The 15,511-nt window shown below is 40.8% G+C and overlaps 1 protein-coding gene across 1 annotated transcript in view; it reads right to left on the reverse strand.

Annotated features, from left to right (window-relative positions):
• Nucleotides 1-552, reverse strand: part of CRADD (CASP2 and RIPK1 domain containing adaptor with death domain) — a 177,807-nt gene extending 177,255 nt beyond the window's left edge. Inside the window, exon 1 of the mRNA XM_059404655.1 lies at nucleotides 416-552. The gene's annotated coding sequence lies outside the window, so the exon portion shown is untranslated. The remainder of the gene's footprint in view (nucleotides 1-415) is intronic.
• Between the last annotated feature and the right edge of the window lie 14,959 nt (nucleotides 553-15,511).

Raw genomic sequence — 15,511 nt, forward strand, 5'->3', positions numbered from 1 at the left:
ACAATCGGGCTGTACCCTGCAGCGACCCGACCCCACTCCTTTGAGCAGCCCTCGGTGAAGTCCGGGAGGTGGCAGGTGAGGGGTAGGGTGTGCACGTTGGGCCGCCAACGCCCATTTGGAACTTTTTATTCCCTGCCTCGCCAGCTGAAGTCCTGTTGTGTTACGAACAGGAAGAACTATGAGGGATTTTCGGGGCAATCTGACAAGCTAAAAAGTGGGTGTCGGGGATGATTTCAGAATGGACCGAAGGGGGAGCGGTCCCCACCCCCGCACCATCCCTACCGCCACCCCAACCCCGGCCGGCTCGGAAATGGGGGAAGGGGCGGGGGAGCCACGCAGGGCCCAGGCCGCAGACGCCACGGTGCGGGCCTTCGTGAAAAAATGGATACGGGGTTGCTGGTTTCCTGTTACTTACGTCTGCAAACACGTATATTTTAAAAAAAAGAAAGAAAGAAAGAAAGAAAGAAACCGCAACCGGAATCCAGACTGTTAGGGAACCTGTACCATAACCACCATCTTTGTTGAAGGCGAAAGCCCTCAACAGGAAGTGTTGTCGCCATCTTTATTGAGGGCAAAACACAGGAAGTGCTGTAGCCATCTTTATGGGAGGAGAGGAAACCCAGTGTGGAACTGAAGCCTTTTCCGCCATGTTTGCTGTGGGTAAACAATATACTGGCCTAGAGATGGAAAAATAGTAGCATCACTTAGGGGGTTATCTAAGGAAAGAAGTTTGGGTTTTTTCTGTTGTTGTTGTTTTTTTTCTTCTTCAAGATTTTAATTATTTATTTGACAGAGATCACAAGTAGGCAGAGAAGCAGACAGAGAGCGGCGGGGGGGGGGGGGGGGGGGGAGCAGGCTCCTGGCTGAGCAGAGAGCCCAATGTGGGGCTCGATCCTAGGACCCCAAGATCATGACCTGAGCCAAATGCAGAGGCTTAACCCACTGAGCCACCTAGGCGCCCCTAAGGAAAGAAGTATCAACACAGCAACTCCGCCACAGCCTTGCGCACAACTGACATAATAGGTCTTAAAAGTCACTTTATCAGAGAAGACTTCCACGAGCACCCTATTTAAAACTGAAACATTCATTTCCTGCGCTCCCCTTCCCTTTACCAACTTTGTTTATAACAAAGTTAACACCATCTCATTAAAACTTTTACTGAATTATCTGCCATCTGCTTCCCTCCGCTAAAATGCAGGGTCGTTTATATCATTTTATATCACAGAGTTTCTACCCACAAAGTGAATACAAGTCCCTAAGGATTTAGTGGCAGCAACCACCTAACTACTCTAGAAAGAAAAGGAATTGTCATGAGGAATTGAGGACATTCACAACCCTTAGAAAGCCTGGAAGAGGCCTGTGCATCTGAGAATTGCTCCCTACACACCACCACCTAACTGACCACAATCGGTAAAGCAGAGTTGGGAAGCCATCACTTCACAGTCCCTACCACTGCTTGACACTGACAGATCAAGTGACTGGACATTGAAACACTGCTGCAGAAAAACCAAGGTCTCCCCAGCTGTATTTGCCAGCAGCATTAAAACAGCACCTCAAATCTTACTCTGATGTATGCAGTTGGTGAAACCTATTTCGCACGTAGACCATGTGCAGCAAGGGTGTCTGGGGCATGTAGTTTGCAGTTTTCCAGCTTCTGAAGTACAGAAAGACATTCTAAAAAGAGAACAGCTGTTACTGGGGAGTGACCTGCTGAGTTCACATTTTTCATTCAGAAGGCAAGACAAATGCAGGACCCAAATATAGAGACATATCAGAATATCAGAAGGAGGGTCATTCCTGAATGCCTTTATGAAATGAGGCAATCAATAAACACATTCATTGATTCACATTTAAATCAATTGGGTGATATCTGCCGAAAGTCATACACCTGATAAAAATTGGTGGAGGGGGGGGCGCCTGGGTGGCTCAGTGGGTTAAGCCGCTGCCTTCGGCTCAGGTCATGATCTCAGAGTCCTGGGATTGAGTTCCGCATCGGGCTCTCTGCTCAGCAGAGAGCCTGCTTCCCTCTCTCTCTCTCTCTCTCTCTCTCTGCCTGCCTCTCCATCTACTTGTGATTTCTCTCTGTCAAATAAATAAATAAAATCTTTTAAAAAAAAAAATCTTTAAAAAAAAAAATTGGTCGATGGTAACGGAAAAAATATCTCAAATATCATTATTTCTGTGAAGGTTTTCTTAACCAACACCTCTAGTGGTGGATGAAAGTCTTTGTAAACAAATCAATGGAAAATGATTCTAAACCTCACTCCTCAAAACCTAATTTTTGTGACCAGTTTAATGTGTTACTACACCAATATACCATTTTATTATGCCAGTAGAGACAATTTTTTTTACATGGGTGGCAAGAATTATTACTATTAGCATTTTATTTTTTTTAAAGATTTTATTCATTTGACAGAGAGAGTGCACAAGCAAGGGGAGTGGCAGGCAGAGGGTGAGGGAGAAGCGGGCTCCCCACTGAGCAGGGAGCCCAACGTGGGGCTTGATCCCTGGACCCTGGGATCATGACCCAAGCCAAAAGGCAGAAGCTTAACAGACTGAGTCACCCAGGCCTCTATTATTAGCATTTTACATATGTGAAGATTGTGGAATCAAAGTGGACAAATGTCTTAACCAAAATTTCACATCTACTATATAGCAAAACCTGAATTCTAACCAGGTCCTTCTAATTTCATGCCCTTTCCAATACACCGTATACCACACATACATGTGTGGTGAAGAGTCTGTTTTGTTTTGTTTTGTTTTAAAAAGATTTTTCCTTTATTTACTTGACAGAGAGAGCGGTCACAAGTAGGCAGAGAGGCAGGCAGAGAGGCAGGCAGAGAGGCAGGCAGAGAGAGAGGAGGAAGCAGGCTCCCTGCTGAGCAGAGAGCCTGATGTGGGGCTTGATCCCAGGACCCAGGGATGATGACCTGAGCTGAAGGCAGAGGCTTTAACCCACTGAGCCACCCAGGCACCCAAGAGTCTGTTGTTCTAATGACAGTCAAAACATTGGCAAATCATTCTGTTGCCACCTCCCACTTGATACTCCTGAGTTCCAGTACTCTCTTTCCTCTCTTCCTCTTTTTTTCTTTTTTCTCCTCTGGAACTGCTTTCCTTTCCTGGGCAAGATTTATCATTTGTATGTGGACAGGTATTAGCAACATTCTCTGCCTTCATCTAGATAAAATGCAGACCTCTTGCGATCCTAGCAATACCTGAGATTATAGACTTTTGGGTGTCATTTTTCCAGCTATAAACTTTGGTGATTTTCAAACATTTACCAAAGTTGAAATAAATGGCACAAAGCACATCCATATAAAACTACCTAGCTTAAAACACTTCCTAATGACTTGTCCTATTTGGAAATCTTGAGATCTTCTGGGAACTAGAAGGAGACATTGCTGATGTCCAAGGAAGGTCAGGGGAACCAACAGTGAGTTCCATGAGAGTTCACAGAAGAGAAGAAAGGAGTGTAGAGGCAGCAAGAGAAGAGTTAGTGCAGGAGGAGAGGGGTATGGAGTCCAGATGGGGAGCAACTTAAGAGGCTGGTTATTAAGGATCTGACTTAAACCTATAAGATCGTTAAATTCCTCTTCCAATGGCAAATTTAGATGAGCGTTTATGGTGTCCCTAAGCGACTAACCACGTGGCCACAGACAACTCACTGCAGGATCAACATCCCATATTACCATACAATGATACTTCGGAGCAGCTCAACAAAGCTTTAGCTTCACTCATATAAATGTCTAAAGCCAGGGGCCTGAAAAGTCAAGCACAGATCAGAATCACTATCACAGAGGACTACGCCTCCACTGTGTTTCTTTGCTCTCTGTAGGCTGGAAATGTGCCCCCACAGAGGATTAAGCACCTGTTACCCAGTGGTAACAAATCTATTTTCAGGAAGGACAGATATTTTCCTTTTTCTCTTTCCCCTATGGTGTTTACTTGTGTCAAGTTGTATACCCATTGTTAGGTTGCAAAATAGAGAGCCGAAGAGAATAAATGTACTATTTTTCTGTCATTCAGTTTGGTCTTTAGTTCTGGAAACTTCAAAACAAAAATCAAAGGAGTCAGACATTTTTGGTTCTTCCTGTTTTATGAATGTGGAAATTAAGCCATGGGGAAAAACAGATTCTTTTCAAGCATACTTGAAACAGTTACAGAAATAGATCATGAATTAAGTTACAAAGAAACGCCAATAAATTCCAAAAATCAACAGACTACAAACTATGTTCTCCACCATTTCACAGTAAAATTAGAAATTTTAACAAAACGATAGCTTCAGTAATTCCCATAAGCTTAGAAACTAAATAAAATAACTCATAAGTGGTGCCTGGGTGGCTCAGTCGGTTAAGTGTCTGCCTTCGGCTCCGGCCATGGTCCTCGGGTGGGTGGGGGGTCAGGCTCCCTGCTCAGCAGGGCATCTGCTTCTCCTTCTTCCTCTCCCTCTGCCCCTCTCCTGCTTGTGCTCTCTCTCTGTGTCAAATAAATAAAAAATAAAATCTTTTTTAAAATAAAAAATAACTCTTAAATTCTTGATTTAAAAAAAGTTACATCAATTCTATTGGTACAGCCATATGGAAAACAGTATGGAGATTCATAAAAAAATTAAAAGTAGATCTTTTAATTTGTTAATTAAAATTAATAAATAAATTAAAATTAATAAAAATTAAAAGTAGATCTTTTAATGATTCAGCAATCCCATTTCTGAGTATAGAGCCAAAGGAAATTAAATCAGTATCCAAAACCAATATCTGAACTCCCATGTTCATTGCAGAATTATACACAAAAGTCAAGACATGGAATCAACAAAAAAGTGTCCACCAGTAGATGAATGGATAAAAAAATATGAGCTTATATGTATATGTGCCTATATAATTCTGAATATACATCTATTTGGCTCTTAAGAAAATCAGACCTATTAGAATGATCACAACCCAAAACTCTGAAAACTCCAAATGCTGATAAAGACATTGAATTGAACAACAAGAGCTCTCATTCATTGCTAGTGGGAGATAGTTTGGCAGTTTTTTACTAAACAAAATATACTCTTATCCTATGAACCAGCAATTGTCTTCCTTGGTGTTTACTCAAAGGCGTCAGAAACATGTTTACAAAAACCTGACACAAATGTTTATAGCAGCTTTGTTCATAATTGCCTAATTTGAAAACAACTACACTGTCCTTCAGAAAAGGAATGGATATTTATACCATCACACATGTAGACAGTGGAATACTATTCATCCCTGAAAAAAGAAATGAGCTATAAAACATGAAAAGACATGGGGGAAACTTAAATGTATATTACTAAGAGAAAGAAGCCAATCAGAAAAGACTACCCTGTATGTCCCAACTATATGACATTCTAGGAAAGGCAAAACTAGGGAGACAGTAAAAAGCTCAGTAGTTGCCATGAGACTAAGAGGAGAGTATGAATAGGGAGTCACAGAGGATTTTTAGGGCAGTAAAAATACTCTGTGTGATGTCATAATGGTGGATACATGTCATTATACATTCGTCCAAACCCAAAGAATGTTGAACAGCGAGCATGAACCCAAAAGTAAATTATAAACTTTGGGTGATTATGATGTGTCAATATAGGGTCATCAATTGCAGCAAATATTACATTATCCTCTGCTAGAGGATGTTGCCAATGAGGAAGTCTGTACACGTATGGGGCAGGGCATATATGGCAAATCTCTATACCTTTTCTTCAGTTTTGCTGTGAACCTTAAACTGCTCTAAAAATAATAGTCTTAGAGAGAGAGAGACAGACAGAGAGAGAGAAGAAAATCTTGTCATACACTACAACATGGATGAACACAGAGGGGATTACGCTAAGCAAAGTAAACCAGATACAGAAAGACAAATACTGCATAATTGCACTTAACATGTGAAATCTGAAAAAGTCAAACTCACAGAAGCAGAATTTATAACGATGGTTGCCAGGAGTTGGGGGTGGGGAAAATGGGGAAATGTTGGCCAAAGGCTACAAAGTTTGAGTTATGCAGGATGAGTAAGTTCTGGGTCTCTAATGTAGAGTATGGTGGCTATCATTAATAGCATGTTGCATCCTTGAAATCTGCTAAAAGAGTAGATCTTAAATGTTCTCACCTCACATAAAAAAAAAATGGTAGCTATGTTAAGGATAGCTATGTAAATAAGCTTGACTGTGGAAATCAATTTGTAATGTATACGTATATCAGAAAATCACATGTACAGGCATAAATGTAAACAACTTTTATTCTTCAATTATATCTCAGTAAAGATGGGTACAAAAAGTCACACACTCCTGACCAATAGAGTATAGAAAGGGGGGATAAAAAAGCTTTATAGCAGAGAAATCCGGCAGACACCACCTGGGCTAAATGATTGATGTTAACATCACCAGAAATAAATCATATTGACATCATGTGCCCAGATATGATGTGAACAGAAGGGCTATCTGTGCTATCCTTCCCCAAAATTCTTATTTTTTTTTAAAGATTTTTATTTATTTGACAGATCAGAAGTAGTCAGAGAGGCAGGCAGAGAGAGAGAGAGGAGGAAGCAGGCTCCCTGCTGAGCAGAGAGCCCGATGCGGGGCTCGATCCCAGGCCCCTGAGACCATGACCTGAGCCGAAGGCAGAGGCTTTAACCCACTGAGCTACCCAGGCGCCCCCTTCCCCAAAATTCTTAATCCCAGTCTTTTCGTGAGGGAAAATCAGACGCACCCAAATTGAGAGACCTTTCACAAAATATCTGACAATTTCTTTTACAAAGTGTCAAAGTCATGAAACTGTCACAGACCCGAGAAGACTAAGGAGATCTGACAACTAAAGGAAAGGACAAAGAAAGGAATAGAAGAGAGGAGGAAAGAAGCAGAAGAGGAAGATGGCAAAGGACATGCCCATGTCAGGTAGATATGAAGACTTCTGGACCTGAATCCTTATTACCCATTTCACGTTTGCTGTTTTCTGAGCGTGCAGTAGGAGTCTCACGTAGCTTTTCTTCCCCGTCCTCCCCCATTCCCCAAAAGACTTAGGGACAGAATCTGTTAAAGGAAATATAGGCCTCTATCTCTGTAACTGTAAATCCTAAAACTATACTTGGAATGTGCAGCCATGAATATTCCCTCTTTCTGTATAACTCCTGATAAAGGGATTATGCTGTAAATAATATTACCTGAATCATGTATGCTAATTAATTTTTCTCTACTAAGTTATGAATTCTAATGATTCCTTAAGTTCTCTAATATTTTGTTTTGCTCTCAGGTTACTTATTGCTTATTGTAAAAATTCTGGGAGAGTTTGTAAAAACCCAAGTGATGAATCTTTTAAAAGAGCCAAAGAGGGGCACCTGGGTGTCTCAGTGGGTTAAAGCTTCTGCCTTCAACTACTGGGTATTTACCCCAAAAATACAGACGTAGTGAAAAGAAGGGCCATCTGTACCCCAATGTTTATAGCAGCAATGGCCACGGTCGCCAAACTGTGGAAAAAACCAAGATGCCCTTCAACGGACAAATGGATAAGGAAGATATGGTCCATATACACTATGGAGTATTTTGCCTCCATCAGAAAGGATGAATACCCAGCTTTTGTAGCAACATGGGCGGGACTGGAAGAGATTATGCTGAGCGAAATAAGTCAAGCAGAGAGAGTCAATTATCATATGGTTTCACTTATTTGTGGAGCATAACAAATATCATGGAGTACATAGGGAGATGGAGAGGAGAAGGGAGCTGAGGGAAATTGGAAGGGGAGGTGAACCATGAGAGACTATGGACTCTGAAAAACAATCTGAGGGTTTTGAAGGGGCAGGAGGTGGGAGGTTGGGGCAGTCATGTGGAGGTTATTAAGAAGGGCACATACTGCATGGAGCACTGGCTGTGGTGCAAAAACAATGAATTCGGTTATGCTGAAAAGAAATTTAAAAAAAAAAAAAAAAAAAAGCTCTGCCTTTGGCTCCTGGTCATGATCCCAGGGTCCTGGGATCGAGCCCTGCATTGGGCTCTCTGCTCAGCGGGGAGCCTGCTTCCTCCTCTCTTTCAGCCTGTCTCTCTGCCTACTTGTGATCTCTGTCTGTCAAATAAATAAATAATATCTTAAAAATAAAATAAAATAAAATATAAATAAGCACGTCTTTAAAAGAGCCACATGCATTATTATGCAAATTATCACAATCTGACATAATATCCCAACAATATTTTTGGATGTTTAAAGTATTATAACACTTTAATGATTGATAGTACTAGAATTACTGCTATTTATTAATAATTTGACAAGTTTTTATTGAACATTTGCTGTGTTATGATCAGCTAGGGCTAACATTCTGAAAAGATAGCGTCTGTCTTCACAGAGCCTGGAGTCTAGAGGAGACACACATAAACAAGGAAATAAAAAATAATTAATAATTACGATACAATGCAATTACAATTACAATGAAGGAGGCATGCTTTGAAAAGAAAAACTAGTCAGGGGGATAGGGGAGAGGAGTTGATTTCAACTGAGTTTCCAGAGAGCCTCTTTAAGGAGGCGAATTCCCCTATTTTTATTCAAAAAGCTTGCAGTAGTTGTAAAACTGTACTAGATACACTTAAAAGATGGATAAGAAGCCAGTAAAGAATTTAAGATATTAGGACACCTAAAGATATTAGAGCATGCTAAAATAAGCTCTCAGTTCCATGGTATTCACAATAAAAAGAGAAAATCATTTGTAGTGTTTAGTTCCCATCTCAGAAAATACACTGAGTCATCTAAAAAGGCTAACATTTCTCCAATGCTGGTTTCAAGCAGGAATTTATCATGTGATTCTTTATATAAGGAATGTTAGATCAATTAATCCCATGATTTTTCTGTTATTTTGTGTAAGATACCAAAATGTTCAAATGTACCTCCCTAGTATTAACCCAACAGAAAGCAGAAGATAGTACAATCTAGGTCTTACTTTCTGGTGGGGTAACTAAATGCACTGACCTACAGAAGCCAGAAATGAATGCCCTTGAGTTTGTCAAGTACTAGCTAACAACGGAACCTCAGTCTACAGAATGGGAAAACTTAATAGCTAAGTTCCCTGCTGAGTATCTACTGGGCTCACATTATGTACTGTTGATTGAAGAGAAATCCATACACTTTGGATAGCAGACGTAAGGGATTAACTCAACGTTTCGTAACCAACCTTCTATTTTTGTTCAAGGAAAGTGACATAGAAGCAAGCTATGCTGGCAGCCGGGAAAAGGGTCAAGATGTGGCTCAAGGAACAATACTGAAACCACACATTTGAAGCTGGTTAAGCACATAGCCAAGCGTTTGGCTGAGACGACAGATTTTGACATCCTAAAGCACCAAGAAATTATTTTGACCTTACCTCCCCCCAAAAAATCCCTAAGTATTTCCATTACCAATTGCCCACATTAAACAAACAAACAAACAAACAAACAAATAAATATGTGGAACTTCCTGAGTGTTTGTTTCCAAGCAGAACTTCATCATTGTCATGGTTCTGCCAGGATGATTGATCAGTGAATGTACCAAGCACTTGAACAAACTAAGCTTTTATCTGGACTTATTTAATAAAGCCCATTTAAAAATTAGACAATGACTACTAAATATAATGATTTTTGTTTCCCCATAATTGATCCCAGGCTGTTCTTTCTGAAAACAATCCACCAAAACATTAATAAAGCAGATACGACCATTAGCCCTGAAGAGGTGCTTCCCTTCCATCATCCCATTTGCACTGATAAGTGGATGTACATCCAAGCCATCCACCAGCTATACAGGAAGCACAGAATTTTGAACAAATAGTGGATATTAATATGGAAGCATTAGAACTGTTTTTCAGGGAGACTGTGTCGGATTTAATAGGGAAAAGAAATCAGCCATTAAAAGTGCTGATAGATTCTCGAACAGCATGGAGGTTCCTCAAAATGTTGAAAATAGAACTACCCTATGACCCAGCAATTGCACTACTGGGTATTTACCCTAAAGATACAAACGTAGTGATCCGAAGGGGCACGTGCACCCAAATGTTTATAGCAGCAATGTCTACAATAGTCAAACTATGGAAAGAACCTAGATGTCCATCAACAGATGAATGGATCAAGAAGATGTGGTATATATACACAATGGAATACTATGCAGCCATCAAAAGAAATGAAATCTTGCCATTTGCAACGATGTGGATGGAACTAGAGGGTATCATGCTTAGCGAAATAAGTCAATCAGAGAAAGACAACTATCATATGATCTCCCTGATATGAGGAAGTAGAGATGCAGCATGGGGGGCTAAGGGGCTAGGAGAAGAATAAATGAAACAAGATGGGATTGGGAGGGAGACAAATCATAAGTGACTCTTAATCTCACAAAACAAACTGAGGGTTGCTGGGGGGAGGGGATTTGGGAGAAGGAGGGTGGGGTTATAGACATTGGGGAGGGTATGTGCTATGGTGAGTGCTGTGAAGGGTGTAAACCTGGCGATTCACATACCTGTACCCCTGGGGATAAAAATATATTATATGTTTATAAATTAAAAAAAAATTTTTTTTAAAGTGATGATAGATTCTTTACATCTTTTCTCCCCAGATAATGAGATGTGAATCCTGGGGCGCTTGGAGCACCAGTCAGCTACAGGTAGGAGATGGACTGAAATAAGCTTCTCACTGCCCATGGAAGCCCTCCCTTTGACCAGAAGTAGAAGGGAGGGGAAAAGACAAAATGGTTTTAGACTGTGGTCTACTTCACCAAATTCATTTTGACCTACATAGATTTCCTAATGGTCAACGATTTAAGAACATCAGATATGCAGAAAGAAAAGGAAACACTCCTTCCTTGTGACCTTGAGAGGTTTGTTCTGCTCTTCAGTGGTAGCTCTGGACTATCTTCTCTTGGGAGCGGAGAATTGATTTTCCATTTTTGTGGTCTCTACTCAAATCATCTAGCACTATGAACACATCATGTGTTCAGAAAATATTTTGGCCAACATGACTGGTTTTTTTTGTTGTTGTTTTTGTTTTTTTTTTTAGAATTAGCAGATAATGTGACTGGTTCTTTTGATTTCATTTTATATATAGTACCTAATAGGGTGCTTGGCAGTGGGCACTCAAAAATATGGTCAAATGAATGCATATAAGACCAGTGAATTACAACCAGTCTTCTTTCTGGTCTCCAATTTTATACACTAAAAAGTCTAAGAAGGTCAAAGATCCCTTTCAGTTCATTTTTCTGTGGATAATTCTATAAGTTATATGTTTTTACTCTAAAGTTTTGTTATGGGGCACCAGGGTGGCTCAGTCCGTTAAGCATCTGTCTTTGGCTCAGGTCATTATCCCAGGGTCCTAGGATGGAGCTCCACAAGGGGTTCCCTCCTCCCAGGGGAGTCTGCTTCTCTCTTTGCATGCTGCTCCCCCCTGCTTGTGCTCTCTCTCTCTCTCTTAAATAAATAAATAAAATCTTTTTTAAAAAATAAAAATCAAGTTTTGTTATAAGTCCTAAGTACCTGACATTTTAAGGATACTCCTACAATCTCTTCTCTTAACTGTACTTTTTTCCTAAGTACTCTCATCTAGCTCACTCCGTTAAATATTATCTAAAGGCAAAATAAAATAGCTCCCAAATGTTTAACTTTGGTGTCATGTACCCAGCTGTCTACTTGAAAACTCCACTCAGAGTTCAACAGGCGACTCAGTTTTTCCAAATCCAGACATCTGATTCTTCTTCTTACGCCAGTCCCGTCCTCCCCAAACTTCTCCAATTCTGCAGATGGTACCACCACCCCCAAAACCCGAAGACCATAGGTAGGAGTCATCCTGATTCCTCTCTTTCCCTTATATCTTCCATCCAACCCATCAGTGAATTCTGTTGATTCTCTTGCCACATCTAACCCAATCACATCTCTCTCCATCCTAACCACTTCTACCCTCATCTACATGACTATCATATCTTCCCCAGACTCTAGAAAATTGCTCCATCTTCTTATTCAGATGTCATCTTAAATGTCACGTCTCAAGAGAGGCCTTCCCTGAACACTTGATCTAAAGCTTCCTCAGACTCTATCACAACACCTGGTTTCATTTTTTTCCTCAGCATTTATCACCATCAGTTAATTTTCTTGTTTGTTGTCTGTTTACTACTTCTTACTCATTTCTTTTCCTTTCTGTCTCTCCCCACTAATATGCATATCCATAAGAGCAGGGACCTTTGCTGTCTTGTTTGCTGCTGTGCTTCCAATGTCTAGAAGAAAATCTGATGCATCATCAGTGCTTAATAAATAGTCCTTTTTCTTTTCTTTTAAGTAGGCTCCATGCCCAACGTGGGGCTCGAACTCATGACCCTGACATTAAGAGTCACACATTCTATCCACGGAGCCCACCAAGTGTCCCTAAATAGTTCCTAAATGAAGAAGTCAGTGAATCAATTAGCCAATAAGACACAACCGTACATGAAGAATAAGCCAAATGCGAAACAACACAGGTTCTTACATAAAATAACCTACTCACCAAGACCAATTTGAATGAGCCAATTTCCTTCAACAGTGCTAAACCTAACTTTTTAAACTAATAATTATTGAAGGTTTACTTCCTCCCAGGAACTGTGGCCATTCTTTACACGTATCATCTTATTTAACTTTTTTCAATCCTTGCACAGTCTTCTTTTTTTTTAATTTAAGATTTTATTTGTTTATTTGACAGAGATTACAAGAAGGCAGAGAGGCAGGCGTGGGTGTGTGTGTGTGGGGGGGGGGGGAGCAGGCTCCCCGCCTAGCAGAGAGCCCGATGTGGGACACCATCCCAGAATCCTGAGATCATGACCCAAGCCGAAGGCAGAGGCTTAACACTGAGGCACCCAGGCGCCCCAATCCTTGCAGTCTTAAGAAGTAGGTACAACCAGCTAAGTGGCAAAGCTAGGATTCAAATAACAGTCAGTCTGATACCAAAGTTTAAGTACTAATTACTGCCCTAGTGATACTATGCTCCCTTCAGATTGGCCAGGTTCCCTGGAAATACTCACCCAACGGAGGCAGCTTAGCTTCCATTTAGAGCTCATAGATCATTCCTAGAAGGTTGCAGTTCACTTAGACAACACATGGAGCTCAAGATTTGGCTTCCCAAAAGCATTCTTCCCCCAAGGACCAACCTTCAAGGATTACATTATCCAAAACAGCATTTACCAGAGTCAGTTCATTATCAAATGTGCGACCTTCTCCTGAACGTACAGCAGTGATCATTGCATGCTTTCTAAGACACAGTTGTCCAAAGAGAAACATTCTTTTGCCGTACAAAAGGATTGTGTTCTCATAAAAGGCAAGTGAGCTAGTGGGTAGTCTATCTCTTTGAAAAAAAAAAACAACAACAACATGAGCTCTTTCACAGAATGTGCGGTCTTATCCCATTACAGAATTCTGGATGTGGAAAGGAACTAAGACATGGTTCTGATTTCAAAAAGTAGAACAGGGGGCCCAGGAGGAACAAGTGATTTGGGGTTGCAGGGCTAGTAGCTGATGGAATGAAATTACATCACTGAACAGATTTAATTCTCAATATGAAACTGAGCAATGGCCTTGTCAGTCATTTTGGCTGAGTGAATGCCCATTATTTCAAACTTTCAAAATGTGGCCAAGTTTATGATATTGATGTGCATGTATTTTGTTCTAGACTTCATATCTTAACTTATTTGAAACTTCTCAGGTACCAGTCTCTGGTGTTATAAGCAACAGAGATCATTTCACCTTACTACCTCTGATGGGGGAAAACAAACAAAAACAAAGAAACTACTATATATTCTTGATAAATGATTTCTTCCAAAACTGATTGTTCATAGATACAATGGGTAAGAGGTGTTTGTAAGTGGCTCCAGTTTCAACAGGGAGGCTATCTTGAAAAATCTCTTCCATGACACATGCTTTCTTTTTTTTCCCCTCTATGGTTACTTTCTGAATTAACTTCTTGCCCCAGTTGTTCCAGCTGATCTAAACCAAATTTAGCCCTTTACTATCAACTTTGATGTGTCTCACCCAGGAATCCCAACCCTTGAGGCCTCTGGTTATCAAATTTTAATGGGTATCAGAATCACCAGGAAGGCTACTGATGGGGTTGGGGGGGGGGGGGGAGGGGAAGCACCGGGCCCTGCTGCCTGGATTTCTGATTCAGAGGGGAATCAGGCTGGGGCTTGGGAATTTGCATTTCTAGTAACTTCCAGGTGAGGTTTCCAGGTGAGACCCTTGTTAAATTATTCCAATAAACATTTATACATGAATATTAACTGGAATTGCAATTACTTGAGAGGCACCTGGGTGGCTCAGTCCAGTTAAGCATCTGCCTTTGGCTCAGGTCATGATCTCAGGGTCCTGGGACAAGCCTGCTTCTCCCTCCCCCTTGGCTCCTCCCCCTGCTGTGTGCACGCTCGTTCTCAAATAAATAAATAAAATCTCCCCCAAAATTGATCTAGGTGGATTTTTACATTCCTGGATTAAACCTAGAACACAGATCCATATCTTCCACAAAAACGAATATGCAAAACCTTGTTGAACTCCTTCATTTAGCAACAGAAAATGGGAGCTGTTGTCAGGGGCTCTGTGAAAATCAGTTATCAACTGCTGATTAGTGCTCTGAAGAATGATGATGATGAGTGTTATTGCTGCAGGTTAGATCCTATTAAACACTTTCCACTTCATAATTCTTCATCAGACCAAACACAGAAGAATTTTCACTCCTGTGCAGGCCAGACCTGGTTCTGTTGCTTAGCAATGGGCTTCACGTACCATCACAGCATTGTGTTTTCCTCTTCAAAAAGGGACAGCATGCCACAGGTACTTCTAACCTCTACCAGGGCGCTCCCACAAAGAAGGATTAATAATCATTTTGTATTTAACCCAGCAGCCTAAAAATTCTCAAGTTGAGAAGCTTCCTTTTAGAATGTTTAAATGCACTTTGCTCTTTCTTCAAAGTGAAGCTCTCTGATTCACAATCACTGAAGTAACTTCTGGAGAGATTTATCTTTCCGACAAAGAGCAGTCCGCTAATACACATTGTAGAGGGCCTTGCCCATGTTCATCTGTGAGCTGAGCAAGTGGGAGATTCAAAAGACACATAAAAGGATATCTGTGGACACATTCTGGAAAGGAGCAGGTCTGCATATTACGAAGAAGGTGTTTCCTTCATGAAATTCATGATGCACAAGAAAGAGATGATTAGCTTGGAAGAAACAGTAGTGAACTATATAAAACTACGCAATTAGCTACTAAATTATGAGACACTCCAGCAGAAGCCTTTTAAGGACTCAGAGAAGAGTAGAGACTAATAGGAAGAGCTCGCATTTATGGAGTGCTTCCTATATGCTGGGCACTTCAAAAGCATTATCTCTTTTAACGATTACAACCTCCTGTGAAGTCAGAACGATTATTATCCTCATTTTCAGATGAGGACACTAAGGTTAATTTGCTCCGAGTAAACAAACCCAGGTCTCGGTTAAGTAGAGGAGAGCTTGGTGGAGTGTGGCTAGATAGAAGCTCACCCATCATGCAGGCCTTTTCCCTA

Source organism: Mustela nigripes, chromosome 6, assembly GCF_022355385.1.
Source record: "Mustela nigripes isolate SB6536 chromosome 6, MUSNIG.SB6536, whole genome shotgun sequence".
Lineage (NCBI taxonomy): Eukaryota > Metazoa > Chordata > Mammalia > Carnivora > Mustelidae > Mustela > Mustela nigripes.